The sequence below is a fragment of the Odontesthes bonariensis genome, chromosome 2 (assembly GCF_027942865.1).
Source record: "Odontesthes bonariensis isolate fOdoBon6 chromosome 2, fOdoBon6.hap1, whole genome shotgun sequence".
NCBI lineage: Eukaryota > Metazoa > Chordata > Actinopteri > Atheriniformes > Atherinopsidae > Odontesthes > Odontesthes bonariensis.
Genome location: NC_134507.1, coordinates 32,635,819 through 32,654,539, shown reverse-complemented (window position 1 = coordinate 32,654,539; position 18,721 = coordinate 32,635,819). Strand labels below are relative to the sequence as shown.

Genomic DNA, 18,721 nt, shown 5'->3' with positions numbered 1-18,721 from the left:
TGTTGAAACATCTGATGATCACCCTGTGATCCATCTTGCTGATCCTGGATCTGCTAAGGTGTCCCAGGTCATGGTTGCCTTTGATCCTCATACATTTAACTTTGTCCTGACAAAGGAGCAGTTCCAAAACGTCAAACAGGGACTGCCTTTGCATTTGACGCAGTCAAACTGCATGCGCCTGGAGAAGCCAAAAGGCTTACAGCACCTGGTATTCCCAGGCGGTCTCCCCATCCAAGTACTAACCAGGCCCGACTCTGCTTAGCTTCTGAGATAAAACTCTGGCTTTTTAGTCTGCGAAAAGAGAGTGAAAGTGAACTCCACTTTGAGATGGCTCTGGGATTGGGCCGACTGGGAGAATTGCTTGAAAAAAAGCTCTACACCCAATGAGCGGTCAGAACAAAGCCTCAAGACCCCTAGTCTTTTGCACAGAGTAAAAGACAAAGCAGCCATTGAATAGGGCCCGATTGTTCCTACCTGGTCGGCCGAGGAGCGAGCGTCTCAACCAAGCAAAGCTCACCGTGGGGAAGGTGGCTATACCAACTAGCCTGATGCACTGCTCCCGCAGTGTCAAATTCTCGTACTCTGGTTTCTCTTCATAACGTACAAGTCTTTCGCCTTTTACTAAAGACTTCCGGGGAGAGCAGCATTAATGAGTTGTTTCTATTTTTGGAAGGCTTTACCTTTGCGGGTGAAGCCCATTCTGTCTGTGCAAAGGAAATCTTCTTGCTGTGCCAAGTGACTTCTCGGAGTAGAGTCACCTTATTTGTTGAGACCGTGCCCATGTTCAAAGCTGGAGCGCTAAATTGTTTGTTGTTTGAATGGTGCTCAGTGGAGCGGGCGGGAGTGCAAAGTTGTACCATCTGAAACGGCTGAAGAGTGCTCACTGCAGCGGGTGGGCGGAGGTGCAAAGTGACGCTTTGTAGGCAAAAAAAGAGCACCGCCACAAGTGCGCATTGTGCCAGGAAGGGCGCTCGGACGTGAAACAGTGGAGGGTTATCGCTTCTCGGCCTTTTGGCTAAGACTGCGATCGCCTCCTTTGGGTGGAATATTTTATGCTTTTTTGGCATTAAATTTTCTCGCTTTGGAGGTTCCTTTTTGCGTTCGATCAAAGTATTCCAAGTCGTTTGTATTTGGAGTTCTTTGCCTTTAAATTTTCCTGTATTACCCTTTTTTTTCCCAGTTTTTTTGGTTTTTGAACGAGTTTCAGCTGAAACAGGGTCGGTGTCGGTGTTCCGTTTTTTAGAGGAAGGTAAGTATCCCTTTTTAGTACCTTTTTATCCACTTCTTACTCTTTTATTGGCTTTTAGTGTGATATTTATTATTGTTCTTTTAAGCATTTTATTTAAAAACTGTTTGTGGTGCCTCCATCATGTCGGCAAACTATGCTGGCATGAGGAGGCACCACAGCGCTAGATTTTTATTTAAAGAAAAAGAAGGAAAGCTCATAGAGATGTCCAGATTGGACTTCTCTCGGAAGCTAATTCAAAACATATTGAACTTTAAGCCAGACGATTTGAATTGCATCCTGTCATTGCCTTTTAACAAAGGTTTCGATGTAAGTTTTCGCACTGCAGCTTTGCTGCAGGAATTTTGGATGAGATTTGGTAATGTGCAAGCCCAGTTTTCTGCGTTTACTGTTGAGAAACTTACTGACAATACTCTGAAGACAGTAATTGTCAGAATGTTCAATGAAATGGTGAACGCAGAAGATATCTGTATATGGTTGGGAAGATTCTGCACTGTTAAAGGCCAGGCAATGAAAGTGAGGGATGTCGACGGCATCTGGAACTGCGCCTGGAGGGTCCCCATCCAACAATGGCAAGACCCCCAGGGCTTCCAGGGCCTGAAACATCTCCCATCAATGATTGTCTTGGGAGAAAACAGAGGCTACATCCACTACCAGGGACAGCACAAACTCTGCCGCAAATGTGGGGAGCACGGGCACCTGGTGGAGGCCTGCACGAAGGTGTTTTGTGGCAAATGTAGAGGAATCGGTCACACCTTCGAAGAGTGTACTCATGGCAGAAAGTGCAATCTCTGTGGAGAATCAAACCACCTCTTCAGAGATTGCCCAAAATCTTTTGCCAACAAATTGAAATCCAAAAAAACGCGGGAAGGAAATGGAGGGCAGACCGAGGCAGTTAACGAGCTACTTGAAACAGCTGGGCTGGAAAATTCAAACTTCCCGCCAAAATCCCTGAATGGTGGACAGCAGTCAGGTGAGGCCGAGGAGGGGGAGGGGCCTGCTACACCCCCACCAATGGAGAGTTCTGGAGAGGAGGAGGAGGAGGTGGTGCAGGCAGAAGGCGGAGCTAGTTCAGAATGTGAAGAAGTCCAATCACAGGATGATAGCGAGGATGCCTCCCTCCCAGATGCCCAGCAAACAAAGAGGCTTGCATCAGAATTGTCCTCTGATTCTCCTATAGTCTCAGAGAAGAGGGGAAGAGCTGGGACTACCTCAGACAGTTCATCTGTGGAGGAGCCCAGAGTCTTCCCCTCCAATTCACCAAATGAGGTCTCTTTTTTAAATGTAGTTCTGCAATCAACCCCTAGAGACTCAAAGTTTAACAAAACCTTGCAACAGAGGCCAACCCCCAGAGTCCGACCGGGGAATAGAGCTCAACACCCTCGCCTCTCACCTGTAGAAGTGAAGGAAGAGCTCCATTCACAAGAAATTACATAACTGCTTTTAAGACATTTTAAATGTTTTAACCCTCATTTAGTCTTTTAAGATGTCATACCTGTTGTTTTTAACCATACTCATGACACTCACTCTCTCAACTATTAATGTGAGAAGTGTAAAGTCGAAAGTTAGAGCCCAGAGTGTTTTATCCTTTCTTAGTTCTTTTAAGTCAGATGTTCTTTTAATACAGGAATGCGGCCTACCGTTTTTAAAGCACTACAGACAGTGGGAGGAGATGTGGCCACAGACATCATTGTGGAGTGGATCCAACCAAAACAAAAATGACGGAGTGGCCATTTTGATCAAAAACCCTCAGGTTCTGGTGAAGGGCAGCACTGTGGTGAGAGACGGACGGGCACTTTTAGCACATTTGACTTTTATGGGACAAGATTTTAACCTCTTAAATATTTATGGCTTTAACGAAAAAAATGACCGGTATGACCTTTTAGAAGACCTGCAGTCCCACATGCTAGGTAGGGCACCACTAGTTTTAGGGGGTGATTTTAACTGTATTTTAAGCAGGAGTGACAGAAAAAGAGCAGGGGAATTTTTTAAAGTTGACAAAACATCGGTTTTATTACAGGGCATATGCAAGGATTTTAAACTTCAGGACTGTTTTAGGACCATGCATCCCAGAGAGGAGGGCTTCACCTGGTTCAGTGGTGATGGCACCAAAGCCTCTCGTATAGACTACCTTTTTACACGGGACTGCCCACCAACCGATGCTAGATTGACCCCCGTTTTCTTTTCTGTTCACCTGATGCTTTCCTGCACCCTATCACTCTCTTCGGGTGTGACTTCCGGAAGTGGTCTGTGGAAACTAAACTGCTCCCTTTTAGAAGAAAATGAAATAGTTAGTCAGTACCCGGAGCAGTATCACGAGTGGCAGACCCTTCAAGACTTTTACGATACACGTGCACACTGGTGGGAAATGGTGAAGGAAAAGACCCAGACATTCTTTAGACAGGCAGGTAGGAGAAAAAAGAATAGGGAAAACAGACGCATGATGGGACTGCAGAAGCGACTACAGCGCTATTTTAAATTAAACCAAAAAGGGATGGATTTTAATGATGAAATTAAACAAGTGAAAACAGAGATGTCGATTTTAGCAGATATTAAAAGTAAGGGTGTCATTTTAAGAAGCAGGGAACGAGAAATAGAGGAAGGAGAGAAGTGCACAAGGTATTTTTTTAAGAAAATTGTGAATAAAGGGGGGGCCATTTTAAAGCTAACAAAAGAGAACGGGTGCACAGTTGATTCAATGGAAGAAATTAAACAAGCTGTTGAACAATTTTATCGTGAATTGTACGAACAAAAACCTGTTGAAATGGACACCATGACAGAAGTTTTAAATTTCATAGAAAAAAACAGTAAAAGACAGTGTGCTTTTAACCCAAGATTTTACAATTTCAGAGTTAAATAAATGTTTTACAAATTTTAAGAAAGGGAAGTCCCCAGGACAAGATGGACTTCCCTTGGAATTTTATTTGACCTTTTGGGATATTTTAGCACCTGACTTGTTTACTGTTTTTATGGATTTTGAGCAACTTGAGCGACTTCCTGACAGTTTTAGAGCAGGGATAGTGACTCTTCTTCACAAAAAAAAAGACAAGACTGACTTGAAGAATTGGAGACCGATTACACTTTTAAACTTTGACTGTAAACTTTTTAGTAAACTTTTAGCCTCACGTATGTCCTTGTTTTTAGAAGACCTGATTCACCCGGATCAAGCCTGTGCCATCCCGGGGAGGAAGATAACCGACAGCCTCGTACTGATCCGAGACACCATCTGTTATGCGAGAGACAGAAACATTCGGCTAGCAGTCCTAAATTTAGACTTTGAGAAAGCCTTTGATCGGGTCTCGCACCAGTACCTTTTCCAGGTACTGCCAAAAATGGGGTTCCCAGAAAGGTTTATAGCTTGGGTGGGTCTGCTGTACCGGGGCATTACCAGCAAATTCCTTGTTAACGGGCATCTGACAAAAGCAGTAAACATCCACTGCGGTGTCCGTCAGGGTTGTCCGTTATCTGCCCTCCTCTACATCATCTGTGTGGAACCACTGGCACAGAGCTTGAGAAGGGACCACCGAATCAATGGGGTGAGAGTCCCGGGGAGCGGGGGACTATCGACAAAGTGTGTTTTATATATGGACGACGTGAACATTTTATGTACAGACCTAATATCCATCAATAGGACTCTGGACTTGACTGACTGGTATGGACGGGCCTCTGGGGCAAAACTAAACAGAAACAAGACCCAAGCCCAATTTTACGGGCCATGGACAGCGACTGAGACTGCAGGACTCCCCGTGACTATAACCCAGACAAAACAGAAAATACTGGGGATTAATTTTGACAAGGAAGGGGGAGGGACATCAAACTGGCCAGACGTGGTAGGGAAAGTAAAGCAAAGACTAGGATACTGGGGACTTAGAGGACTGACCATTGAAGGAAAGGTTTTAATCATCAAAGCCGTGATTTTACCTTTGCTTTTACTAATCAGTTCTGTTTTTATCCCACCTAGAAAAGTGCTTTTAGACCTGGACCGAGCCATTTTTTATTTTCTGTGGGGCTCCAAGTGGGAAAGATGTAATGAAGAAACAAAAAGAGAAAGGAGGAAAAGGAGTGCCTGATTTTTATTTGTTTTTAGGAAGCAGATACACTACACTGCACATCCTACAGGCCACAGACCCATCCGGAAACCCCAAAACTAAAGCAATGACACGATTCTGGATGGGTTCTTACCTCAGAAGACTGAAGATTTTACCCACCGACCTAAAAGTGCCTGTGTCTTTTAGCCTGCCACCATCCTATGCTTTTATCCAGACGTTCTTAAAGCATTTTAACTTGGAGGCAGAGGAGTTGCATGTTTTAACAAACCACCGCTCTTTGATTTCTGTTGTGCAGGAGCGGGAACCAGTGAGTCCAGTGCGTGGGCTCGCGTTCGGCGAGCCCTCAACAGTTTGGTGCAACGTCAACCATTCCGCTCTCCCAAACAGACTCCGGGACCTGTCGTGGATGGTGGCTCATGAGATCCTGCCAGTCAGGTCCGTTATGCACTCCCGGGGCATGTCAGCGATCTCAACCTGCCCGCGACCTGGTTGTGGCGCGCCCGAGTCGGTGAGGCACCTGCTCTGGGAGTGCAGCGCTGCTGCAGACCAGTGGGCAACAAGCCAGCTCCTTGCAATTCCCGTACTTGCCAGCAAGGGAGGTCCTCACAGCACAACTCGTGCTCTATGGGGTGAGCCAAACAAAAATAAAAAAGAATGACTTTGCCAAGCAGTGGCTCACCCTAGCCGCCATCAAAGACGCCATGTGGACCTCCAGGAACTTGCTGGTGAGGAAGCGCATGCAGATCCCCCCCGTGGCTGTGATCCGGATGGCCGCAGCAGCGGCTCAAGCGGCCGGAGCTGCAGGCGGCGGGCCTAGGACACATCCACAAAGAAGAATCGCCTCTGTGCCCATTCGGATGAAGGAGCCGGAGCTACACACAAAAAGGTCAAAGCAGCGACGGCCTGGCTCTCCGGGTGAGGCAGGTGGGAAGGAGCAACAGGGTGGGGATCTCCTCTGAGCACCACGACAGGATCCCGAGAGACCTACTGTTTGGGGGAGCGAAATGAGTTTCCCTGGGTAGGGACTCACTACGCTCCTGCACAAAAAATGGACTTGGAAGAGAGCATTTTAACTAATGCACTCCTTTTTAAAGACACTCAATACAAACTGCTACTCGCATGAGAACTACTTCACATGTAGCTTTTACATTAGACGACATTGACTTTATCTGTAATATCCCATGAAAAACTTGTTTTATTGTTGTTGTTTTAAATGTGGTTATACAGATTACACTTATTTATTGATGTTTTTATTCATAGGTAAAACAAATGTCTTAAATATGAAGTTTTTGTGAAAATAGGATGTATTAGTGTCAATAAATTTTTTCAAAAGAAAAAAATCTGTTCTTATCAGTTTAATATCTGATACGTCCTCTATATGAGGACTACATATTAAATGGATTTTTAGGCACAGGGGTTGAAAAAGGGGCTTGCTCCGTTCACTCCACGCATCGACCCGGTACTGCAGTGCCGCCGGGAACGGTGCACTCTTCCCAACTCTTGTGAAATAACAAAACCAGCGGTACATGGTGGTAGTTTCAGGGAGCCGTTGTATTCTGACTTCTAAAATAGTACTATAATCTTTAGAAAAGACGCAGTTTATGAGCATGTCGTGGGACTGAGCTTCCCTGGTTTCCCTGTATGACCATGAACACCAAACTACACACAGAGAACAGAGGAGCTTGACAGACACACACTAAGTTATCTGAGAGTCCCATTTTCAGCTGCAGAGAACAATCACATCAGGGAAGTCGACGTGCAGGCTCAACATCAGCCTCTCAAGCCAACTCTCTGGTGAAATAGGGGAAACGTATGGTTCCAGCACCTATGTAACACATATTTGTCACAGGGATTGTGGCTTACGGCCACACCGCCCTGAACACGCCCGATCTCGTCCGAACTCGGAAGCCAAGCAGGGTCGTGCTTGGTTAGTACTTGGATGGGAGACCGCTTGGGAATACCAGGTGCTGTAAGCATTTTTCTCTCTTCTCTCTGCATGTCTTTTGTTGAAACATCTGTTGATCACCCTGTGATCCATCTTGCTGATCCTGGATCTGCTAAGGTGTCCCAGGTCATGGTTGCCTTTGATCCTCATACATTTAACTTTGTCCTGACAAAGGAGCAGTTCCAAAAAGTCAAACAGGGACTGCCTTTGCATTTGACGCAGTCAAACTGCATGCGCCTGGAGAAGCCAAAAGGCTTACAGCACCTGGTATTCCCAGGCGGTCTCCCCATCCAAGTACTAACCAGGCCCGACTCTGCTTAGCTTCTGAGATAAAACTCTGGCTTTTTAGTCTGCGAAAAGAGAGTGAAAGTGAACTCCACTTTGAGATGGCTCTGGGATTGGGCCGACTGGGAGAATTGCTTGAAAAAAAGCTCTACACCCAATGAGCGGTCAGAACAAAGCCTCAAGACCCCTAGTCTTTTGCACAGAGTAAAAGACAAAGCAGCCATTGAATAGGGCCCGATTGTTCCTACCTGGTCGGCCGAGGAGCCAGCGTCTCAACCAAGCAAAGCTCACCGTGGGGAAGGTGGCTATACCAACTAGCCTGATGCACTGCTCCCGCAGTGTCAAATTCTCGTACTCTGGTTTCTCTTCATAACGTACAAGTCTTTCGCCTTTTACTAAAGACTTCCGTGGAGAGCAACATTAATGAGTTGTTTCTATTTTTGGAAGGCTTTACCTTTGCGGGTGAAGCCCATTCTGTCTGTGCAAAGGAAATCTTCTTGCTGTGCCAAGTGACTTCTCGGAGTAGAGTCACCTTATTTGTTGAGACCGTGCCCATGTTCAAAGCTGGAGCGCTAAATTGTTGTTGTTTGAATGGTGCTCAGTGGAGCGGGCGGAAGTGCAAAGTTGTACCATCTGAAACGGCTGAAGAGTGCTCACTGCAGCGGGTGGGCGGAGGTGCAAAGTGACGCTTTGTAGGCAAAAAAAGAGCACCGCCACAAGTGCGCATTGTGCCAGGAAGGGCGCTCGGACGTGAAACAGTGGAGGGTTATCGCTTCTCGGCCTTTTGGCTAAGATCAAGTGTAGTATCTGTTCTTATCAGTTTAATATCTGATACGTCCTCTATATGAGGACTACATATTAAATGGATTTTTAGGCACAGGGGTTGAAAAAGGGGCTTGCTCCGTTCACTCCACGCATCGACCCAGTACTGCAGTGCCGCCGGGAACGGTGCACTCTTCCCAACTCTTGTGAAATAACAAAACCAGCGGTACATGGTGGTAGTTTCAGGGAGCCGTTGTATTCTGACTTCTAAAATCGCTTCTCGGCTTTTTGGCTAAGACTGCGATCGCCACTTTTGGGTGGATGATTTTATACCTTTCGGCATTAAATTCTCGCGCTTTGGAGGTTAATTTTGTGTCTGGTCAAATTATTCCAACTCTTTGTATTTGGAGTTCTTTCTCAAAAAATGTTCCTGTCTTACCCTCTTTTTTCAGGTTTTTACTTTTTTGAACTAGTCCAAGGAGTTTCAGCTGAAACAAGGTCGGTGTCCCTTTTTTTTTGGAGAGGAAGGTAAGTATCCTTATTAGTACTGTTTTATCCACTTTTTACTCTTTTATTGGGTTTTAGTGTGATATTTATTATTTTTCTTTTAAGCTTTTTTTTTTTAAAACTGTTTGTGGTGCCTCCATCATGTCGGCTAACTATGCTGGCATGAGGAGGCATCACAGCGCTAGATTTTTATTTAAAGAAAAGGAAGGAAAGCTTATAGAGATGTCCAGATTGGACTTCTCTCGGAAGCTAATCCAAAAAACATTGAACTTCAAGCCAGACGATTTGAATTGCATCCTGTCATTGCCTTTTAACAAGGGATTTGGTTTTCGCAAAAACTTCCCGCCAAAACCCCTGAATGGTGGACAGCCGTCAGGTGAGGCAGAGGAGGGGGAGAGGCCTGCTACACCCCCACCAATGGAGAGTTCTGGAAAGGAGGAGGTGGTGCAGGCAGAAGGCGGAGCTAGTTCAGAATGTGAAGAAGTCCAATCACAGGATGATAGCGAGGATGCCTCCCTCCCAGATGCCCAGCAAACAAAGAGGCTTGCATCAGAATTGTCCTCTGATTCTCCTATAGCTTATGTGTCAAACTCAAGGCCCGCGGGCCAAATGTGGCACGCCTCGTCATTTTATGTGGCCCGCGAGAGCTTAAAAGGTCTGATTGTCTAAAAATAAAATCAAAATAAAGTCAAATATGTGCACGGACCAAAAGCTACATTTCCCATAATGCATGCTGATTATGTTACGCGCGAACTGGACTGCAATGTTTCTAAATCGATGCGATTTTCCCAACAAGTGGAATTGAGAAATACAAATAATGATCCCAAAATGTCCAGGAAGAGAAAAAATTATGGAGTGGCCATTTTAATCAAAAACCCTCAGGTTCTGGTGAAGGGCAGCACTGTGGTGAGAGACGGACGGGCACTTTTAGCACATTTGACTTTTATGGGACAAGATTTTAACCTCTTAAATATTTATGGCTTTAACGAAAAAAAATGACCGGTATGACCTTTTAGAAGACCTGCAGTCCCACATGCTAGGTAGGGCACCACTAGTTTTAGGGGGTGATTTTAACTGTATTTTAAGCAGGAGTGACAGAAAAAGAGCAGGGGAATTCTTTAAAGTTGACAAAACATCGGTTTTATTACAGGGCATATGCAAGGATTTTAAACTTCAGGACTGTTTTAAAACCATGCATCCCAGAGAGGAGGGCTTCACCTGGTTCAGTGGTGATGGCACCAGAGCCTCTCGTATGGATTACCTTTTTACACGGGACTGCCCACCAACCGATGCTAGATTGACCCCCGTTTTCTTTTCTGATCACCTTATTCTTTCCTGCACCCTATCACTATCTTCGGGTGTGACTTCCGGAAGTGGTCTGTGGAGACTAAACTGCTCCCTTTTGGAGGGGGATGAAATAGTTAGTCAGTACCGTGAGCAGTACCACGAGTGGCGGACCCTTCAAGACTTTTACGATACACGTGCACACTGGTGGGAAATGGTGAAGGAAAAGACCCAGACTTTCTTTAGACAGGCAGGTAGGAGAAAAAAGAATAGGGAAAACAGACGCTTGATGGGACTGCAGAAGCGACTACAGCTCTACAAAGAAAATTGTAAATAAAGGGGGGGCCATTTCAAAGCTAACAAAAGAGAACGGGTGCATAGTTGATACAATGGAAGAAATTAAACAAGCTGTTGACCAATTTTATCTTCACAAAAAAAAGACAAGACTGACTTGAAGAATTGGAGACCGATTACACTTTTGACCCCCCGAAAATCTCGGCATAGTTTGAACACTGGGCAAAACTAAACAGAGACAAGACCCAAGCCTAATTTTATGGGCCATGGACAGCGACCGAGACAACAGGACTCCCCGTGACTATAACCCAGACCAATCAGAAAATACTGGGGATTAAATTTGACAGGGAAGGAGGAGGGTCATCAAACTGGCCAGACGTGGTAGGGAAAGTCAAGCAAAGACTAGGATACTGGGGACTTAGAGGACTGACCATTGAAGGAAAGGTTTTAATCATCAAAGCTGTGATTTTACCTTTGCTTTTACTAATGACACGACCTGGCTCAAAAGCCGTATCAAAAAGGAGGAAGCACACGGTATGTAAGTTATAAGGAAATCAAATTTATTTAAACAATTCAAACTTAAGCTACGAATTCAACAAAAGTAAAACAATGGGATGTGGCAAATCAGTCATCAGTAGTGTAGTGGTGTTATGGAGCATAAATGTGCGGCAAAGGTGTTGTATGGTGCGAAACATATCAAAAGGATAAAGCAAACAATCCCAAAACACAATGATTTTCTCACAAACCCAGCCAGGAACCAAAAGGGAAGAATTAACAAAATAAGGCGGCTTAAAACCACTCCCACAGACGGCCAGGTGTACGAGCTGCCGCAATCACTGCTGCACACTCCAACCAGCTTCCTAGTCTGAGGGAGGAGACAAAGGCTGTGTTCGAAACCACCTACTTCTCCTACTATTCCTACTAGTCATACTTTTTTAAGTTCCCGGATGTACACTAGATACATACTAGATTCGCCGAAATGTTGAGTATTCATCATGAGGTTACTCGTCACACTCAAAATACCCAAGATGCAACGTAATTTGACGTCGCCCATCGCCATTTGAACTGTCAAATTCCGTCAACGGGACGAGAGCAGTCAAAACGGCATAACCGGAAGTGCGTTGCTCACTGCGGCTAGCTTTAGTAGCGCCGAATTCGTGAGAACAAAATTATAAATAGCCGGTATCTTGTCAGATTTTCAACACCTTGGGGGTCTAAATGACTACTTTCTCGAATGAAAATGTTTCAAATGTTGCTAAAGTTATATATTTACAGAGTTTATAGCTTAAGCGAAATCAGCTTTTCAGGCCGGCTGATTTCGGCTCGGGCAGGAGTGAAGTGCACTGTGTGTAAACGCTCTGCATACTGTCAGATCGATGAGTATGCCGTTTTCAAGTATGTAGTAGGCGGTTTTGAACACAGCCAAAGAAAGAGGGAGGAGAGAGACATGCCCAGCACAAGCCCCAGGGGCTGTGACACCCTCCCCCTAAAAAGAGGTTCAATATAGGGAACCGAAATATGTTTAAAACCTAGTAGGTACAACACACAACCAGCACTATTAAATGCTCAATGAAAAGTTATCAAAAAAAACAAATCAGAAAAAAAACACTTGCCCCATTAGGAGTTTAAAGTCCAACCACTGCCATCTGCCCCCAGCACACCAAACTTGCTCCTCAGCAACAGAGATTTGCCTAGGATTTCTGTGAGCATTTAAGAGGAGAAAGACAGGAGGCAGGAACAGACACCGCAAGCGGAACTGGAAGGTGTTAGATCGGGTTCTTTTAGTAGGAGGCTCAAGAACGGACCGGAGTAAATTCAAGTGAAAATGAAGTCTTTATTGGTATGGCAACAAGTGCAGCATTTCAGCGCTGGTCTCAGTCTGACAGAACTCTCGCAGGAATCCGTCAGCCCGAGCCCCGTATCCCCGGTTACACCTCGTATATATGTCTCCTAGTTTCCCGAGGTGGATCCCTTGTTGATCAAATGTGATTGGATATGAATTGTCTAACTCAAATAATGTCTGTGAGGAATTCAAATAATGTGTGTGTATCAATCTGCCCTTGGTTTCCCAGACTTTCCTGATTGTTTTGTCTGTCTACTCCTGCATCACTTAAGGTCATATGGAAAAGTACTGAGACTTATTTCATTCCTAATGTCTAAGAACAAAGCCAATTATAACAATCCCCCTTTTGAAGTGATTTTATCATTTCAACTAATTCAGTCAAATAACTGAGGTAGGAATGTATTATTCTGTATTGTGTCACATCTGTATTAGCAGTAGCAAGACTTTAGCAGCCACCCCCCAAACTGCAAGAGCCACTTACCTTTTGAGATGTAGCACAACCAGTTAGGAGATATCTGTCATCCCCCTTTTGAAGTGACTTCATGTATCATTATGTAAGCTTATGTGTAAGCTGGTCTTCTTTGCAATTAAAAGCAGCAAGCAAGTCTTCATTGCACAGGCATGGAACTAGTAAACATAATTGTAATGCTTAAGCTACACTTTCAAATCAGGACTATTCCATCATTTTACTCGGAACAGAAACTCTTTCCGAGAGGGTTAAGACCTTCATAAGTCACTGATTATAACTCTGCAAATAAGCACATTTAGAAAATAATTTTGATGCGTTAGCAAAACCTTCTATATTAGGAGTATTAATCAAGATTCTAGAAATAGACTCTTTTCTAGTAAGTTTAAAACCTTCCTTACTCAACTGATAATAATTCCGCAAATGACATCAACCGATCAAAGTTGTCCTAGCACACCAGGTCCCTCGCCAACCCATACTTCTAATGGGCCCGAGAGAGGGCATCCGCCACCACATTCTCTGATCCTTTTATATATCGGATGTCCAACCCATAAGACTGCAACATCAGAGACCATCGTATCAGTCTCTGGTTTGGACACTGCAAGGAGTTCAAAAAGGTTAGTGGATTGTGATCCGTGTAGACCACCACGGGTGTAGTGCCTGAAACTACATACACGTCAAAATGTTTCAAAGCCCATATCAAAGCTAGTGCCTCCTTTTCGATGATTGAATAATTTAGTTGGTAGGAGTTAAACTTTTTTGAAAAAAAAAATTCACTGGCTTATCAACACCCAGATCATCAGCTTGCAATAGAACAGCACCTGCACCCACGTGACTCGCATCTACCTGCAGTGAAAAAGGGCGGTCAAACCGTGGTGCCTCAAGAACAGGAGCTGTACATAACAAGGCTTTAATGTTCTCAAAAGCCTGTTGACATTCAGGGGTCCATATATACACTGCCTTTGCCTTCAAAAGGTTAGTGAGTGGCGATGCAACAGTGGAAAAATTGCAACAAAAACACCTGTAGTAACCCACTAATGCAAGGAACCGCAACAGTTCCTTTTTCGTGGTTGGTACCGAATAATTTTCAACCGGGCTCACTTTAGCAGCCACAGGACGGACGCACCCCTGACCCACAACTCGGCCAAGATAAGTCACTGTCGCCTTGGCAAACTCAAATTTTGAGAGGTTCACGGTGAGACAGGCCTCAGCCAAGCGACCGAACAGCGCCCTGATGCGCTCGACATGCTGACGCCAAGAGTCAGAAAACACCACCACGTCATCCAAATAGACAGCGCAACCCTCCAGGTCCCCCAGAACACGAGTCATAAGGCGTTGAAATGTCGCTGGCGCATTTCTCAAGCCAAAAGGCATAACCTTGTAAGAAAACAAACTGTGCGGTGTCACAAATGCAGAAATTTCATGGGTCCGCTGAGTTAAAGGGACCTGTCAGTACCCTTTCAATATATCAAACTTACTTACAAACTTAGCATGACCAACCTCATCTACACAATCTTCCATACTAGGAAGTGGGAACGAGTCAGGTCTGGTGACAGCATTAACTTTCCTGAAGTCAGTGCAAAACCTTGGTGTGCCGTCTGCTTTGGGTACCGTGATGCAAGGCGATGCCCAGCTTGAGGAGGATGGCTCAGCTATTCCATTCTCCAACATATACTTAATTTCGGCATCCAGATACCTGCGTTTTTCAGCATTGAGACGAAAAAAACGTTGACGAATAGGCTGAACATCTCCCACCTCAATATCGTGTTCAATAAGGAGGGTCTGAGTAGGCGTATCACCAAACAAACATGGAAAAGACCTAATCAACTCTGCCAACTCTGCCCTTTCTAACTCTGGCAGATGTTGCAACAATGCCTCAAGGTTACAGAGAGCCTCAGAGTTTTTCAGCCGCCCATGTGTTAATGCTTGATCAACAGCTGGTAACCCATCCGCCTCCACCTCGCTCACCAACAAAGGTGTAGTGACCGCTGATGCTCTAGTTGCTAAACATGCTGGATGAAAATTCACCGCGATAACCTGTGCACCATACCCAGGTGATTTTGACGCACGCTCATAATATGGTTTTAACAGGTTCACATGACACAATTGGGTGGTTTTCCTGCGCTCTGGAGTCGAAATCAAATAATTTAAATCAGAAAGCTTCCTTAAAACTGTGTGTGGGCCATTAAATTTGGCTTGAAATGGCGAGCCTATGATGGGCAACAGCGCCAGTACTCGATCACCAGGACTGAAAACCCACCGTTCCGTACGTCTATCATAGAGCTTTTTCATTTTTCCCTGCACATGCTCCATTTTCTCCCTGGCCAGTTCGCCAGCTGCATAAAGTCTACGCCGAAAACCATTCACATAGTCTAACAGGTTCTGGGGAGGGTCCTCCCCCATCCACTGGTCCCTCAAAATGGCTAACGGACCTCGTACAGTATGGCCGAACACCAAGTCATTTGGACTAAACCTTGTACTCTCTTGAACTACTTCCCTAGCCGCAAGCATTAACCAGGGCAAACCCTCCTCCCAGTCACCTTCCATTTGAATGCAATAAGAACGTAGCAACGACTTCAACGTTTGATGGAAACGTTCTAATGCTCCGTGACTTTGTGCATGATACGCAGATGCTTTGTTATGTTTGATGTTAAGCTGCTTCAACACTTGAGAGAAAAGGTGTGAGGAGAAATTCAAACCCTGGTCACTTTGAATGATTTTTGGAATGCCAAATATAGAGATGAATTGTGACAACGCTCTCACCACCGACCTAGCAGTGATGGTACGCAACGGGTATGCTGCTGGATAGCGAGTGGCTTGGCACATTACAGTGAGAAGATAGATAGTACCGGATTTCGAGCGAGGGAGGGGGCCCAAACAGTCCACGATCACATGCTCAAAAGGTTGATTGACTGCTGGAATTGGTAATAGAGGAGCAGGTTTTAGAGTCTGATTGGGCTTACTTGTTAGTTGGCATGTGTCCGGCCGAGTGAGGCACCTGGAAAAGAGGTGTCAGCCTCTGACAGTTCCAACTCATACTTACCTGGCAGGGGAGATACCATGATCAAGAAGGTGGTTCACCCAGGACGAGGCTCAGCCATTGCATACTGGCTGTACTGACCCTTACGAATTCCCCAAATGTGGGAATCTCGACTGCATAATTTCTGGTAGTGGGGGACTGCGTTCGCGCTCTCCCCTGATTTGACTGTTTAAAGTGAATATCCCTGGGCAACTCTACCTTGGTTTTTGTCCTGGCGTTGCTGCTTCAATAACGCCTTTCTATCTTTAAAACCCATGTTTTGCAAGGTTTGCTGAATGCTGCGGCTGTTCTGCACATCTGATATGCAGCTGCGCAGTTGTCAGGTGATGTCATACAGTGCAGTCACCCCAGGCAGGTGGGCGTTGCCTTAGTGATGGCAACAACGGCAGCATTTCTACACTGGAGATATTAAGCCGTGAGGGTTTGCTTCAACTAAGTGTAGCCCTTCCTATTACCGTTCAGATAAATAAGTGGACAAAAGTGGGTTCGTGCTGAGCTATAGTAAGTATGTGTACCTGGTAATGCAGTTACCCTAAAGTGAGTGGAGTCTGACAACTTATACAATGAATTTCCAAAAGAAAATATTTATTTAAGCACCATTTATATGTTCAATAGAAAAAATAAAACTATGTAATTGTTCAAACAAAAAATCCACAAATGGGTAATCTCCCACTCTCAACTACTATGTTGCCCCCGTATAAGCTCACAAAATGAAAAAACAATAAATCAAAGGTACTCAATACTACACTTCAAACTATATGTCACTATATTCACTGCTTTTACCGACCACACCTCTAAACCGTGGCCACACTCTGCATAATTATAAGCCCTTCAGTACCTAAATTTAAGTACCAGCCCCTTCAACTTCAAAAGAGCATGGAAGAGTAGGCTCCTCCTCCTCTAACCCAGCACAACGTTGTCCCTGTAACTCAACATAAACATTGACAAAAAACCTCTCCCCCTTAATCAAAGACAAAACAAAAACAGTTGGCCAATACTTCCCTTAGACTAGGCTACTATTGCAGACAGTAGCCCCACAGTATAAAACCAAATGTTACCCACACTCCCGAAAGTAGAGCGTGAGGCTTACGTCACCCTTCTAGTCACAACACTCATACAAAACTGCACCGGTGCACCAAATAAAAGAAACAAAAAGCCGGCTATGAAAACAACAAACGTTGCAGGCCTGTTAATTCTCTCAAGTTTGTTCCCGTCAAAGTCTGTCTTTACTCACGACCCCAGCGAGCTGCAGTGGGTTGTCTGTGGTGTCACACGTCTCCCATGCAAACGTGGAGACACGAAGCGCGAGCCTCCCTTGGTGCCCGGAGGAACCACTGACTTTATCCTGGTCGCCAGTGGTGCTATCCGGGGCGCGTTGATCCCTCGGTGCCCGGAGGAACCACTGACTTTATCCTGGTCGCCAGTGGCGCTATCCAGGGCGCGTTGATCCCTCGATGGTTAACCTGGTGGAACCTCAGACGTCCCTGGTAGTCTGAGGCGCTAACCAAGCAACATTCACTACTTTGTCCTGCTATCAAAATAATCAGCAACAATCGGCGCGCTGGTGTACACTTCTTTTACTTTAGCTAGCTATCATGCACCACTCGGTCATGTTCGTTGCCTTATCGTGGTGTCTACACTCGTAGTACTTCACCAATAGTAAAAACAATGTTATAAATCAAATTCAAAAACCCGGATTGAGCTTGCGCCATAAAAAACAAAGTGTCACAATAAATGATAAATGACGACTTAACAGAGGAAACTAATCGTGTAACTCTCAAACACTTCTCCTAGCAAACCTGCCTGGAGCTGCCTCCCGTTCTCTCCCTCTCTTTTTCCCCAATTCCCGTGATACCCACCTGAACTCGCATATATTTCACAGTTATGTTCAAATTCAATATTTCACTTTATATCCCATATGGTGTGTTTTTGCCATGTTTTTACAAGTACAAATAAACAAAAAAAACGTAAAAATAAACTATTTATCATAAGTGTAACTATTTATTTATTACTGAGAATAAATTGACATACTGAACTGAAATCATGTGACTCGGGGATACCTCCGGGTTACACCCTCCCCCTTCAAATGGTCTGTATGTCCCCATCAGACCATGGGAACGATACGAATCATCAAACATGCAGTATTGGGGCTGACCCTGTCTTTGCTGACTGATACCCGTATGCCCTTGTGTTGAATAACTACCGGGCAATCTGAAGGTTTCCCCAATTCATCATAGGTGAACCGCAGCACTGGCTTTGGCTGTCGCCTCCCTCTAGGGGCATACTGTCCTATACCTTCACAGTCAATAGACACAATGACACTGCAGAACCTTCTGTTGGTTCTACGTGAGCTGGTTGCATATCCACATCACCATTATCTAATGCCAACCCTGCATCTGTCTCTATGATAGGAGGATTCTCTTCGCCGCTATTATCAGCCCCACTACTCTCTGCAGTAAGCTGTGCTGACGGTGGGGAAATTGCTTCCAACACATCTTGACCTCTATTCTCCATACTTGCAGCCACTTCCATGGATGGTGGGATATCAGGATCTAAACTTACAGTGACTCTAGGAGAATAATAGTCCCTATCCTCATCAGAGGAACTGGATTCATGATCAGTATGTTGGGTATGGTGACTGTTTCGTGTTCCCCGGTGTTTGTGCCGTGTAGCCACCCCCTTTGTGTGTGGCTCTGGCTCCTCTTTGTCATTATTCTTGGAATAGGGCAATCTTACCACCTCGCCAATTGGTAATAAATGATCCCTGTGTAAGGTTTTCACTACCCCTGCTCCCATTTCAGGTTGTACCCGATAAACAGGTAAGTTTGGCAACTTTTCAAGAACTACATAGGGCAGTGAACTCCATTTGTCTTTCAGCTTCTGTTAACCAGTTCCCCCTAATGCCCGCACAAGTACTCTGTCCCCCTTTTCAAGAGCCTGTTGGCGTACAGTTCGGTCATAAGCCCGTTTGTTCTTTTGATGGTTTTTAGTAGAGGCTTC

General features: G+C 45.0%; 5 non-coding genes and 1 pseudogene across 5 annotated transcripts; all 6 read left to right on the top strand.

Moving 5' to 3' along the window:
• Positions 1-577: 577 nt before the first annotated feature.
• LOC142374246 (U5 spliceosomal RNA) lies at positions 578-690 on the top strand. Its single transcript, XR_012768673.1, has one exon. It is a non-coding gene; the product is annotated as a U5 spliceosomal RNA (small nuclear RNA).
• A 5,921-nt stretch (positions 691-6,611) lies between these two features.
• LOC142370280 (U2 spliceosomal RNA) lies at positions 6,612-6,788 on the top strand (annotated as a pseudogene).
• Positions 6,789-7,152: 364 nt separating this feature from the next.
• LOC142401086 (5S ribosomal RNA) lies at positions 7,153-7,271 on the top strand. Its single transcript, XR_012773069.1, has one exon. It is a non-coding gene; the product is annotated as a 5S ribosomal RNA (ribosomal RNA).
• A 605-nt stretch (positions 7,272-7,876) lies between these two features.
• LOC142370802 (U5 spliceosomal RNA) lies at positions 7,877-7,989 on the top strand. Its single transcript, XR_012767887.1, has one exon. It is a non-coding gene; the product is annotated as a U5 spliceosomal RNA (small nuclear RNA).
• Positions 7,990-8,293: 304 nt separating this feature from the next.
• Positions 8,294-8,484, top strand: LOC142369797 (U2 spliceosomal RNA). Its single transcript, XR_012767707.1, has one exon. It is a non-coding gene; the product is annotated as a U2 spliceosomal RNA (small nuclear RNA).
• A 7,232-nt stretch (positions 8,485-15,716) lies between these two features.
• Positions 15,717-15,880, top strand: LOC142366021 (U1 spliceosomal RNA). Its single transcript, XR_012766697.1, has one exon. It is a non-coding gene; the product is annotated as a U1 spliceosomal RNA (small nuclear RNA).
• Positions 15,881-18,721: the final 2,841 nt, after the last annotated feature.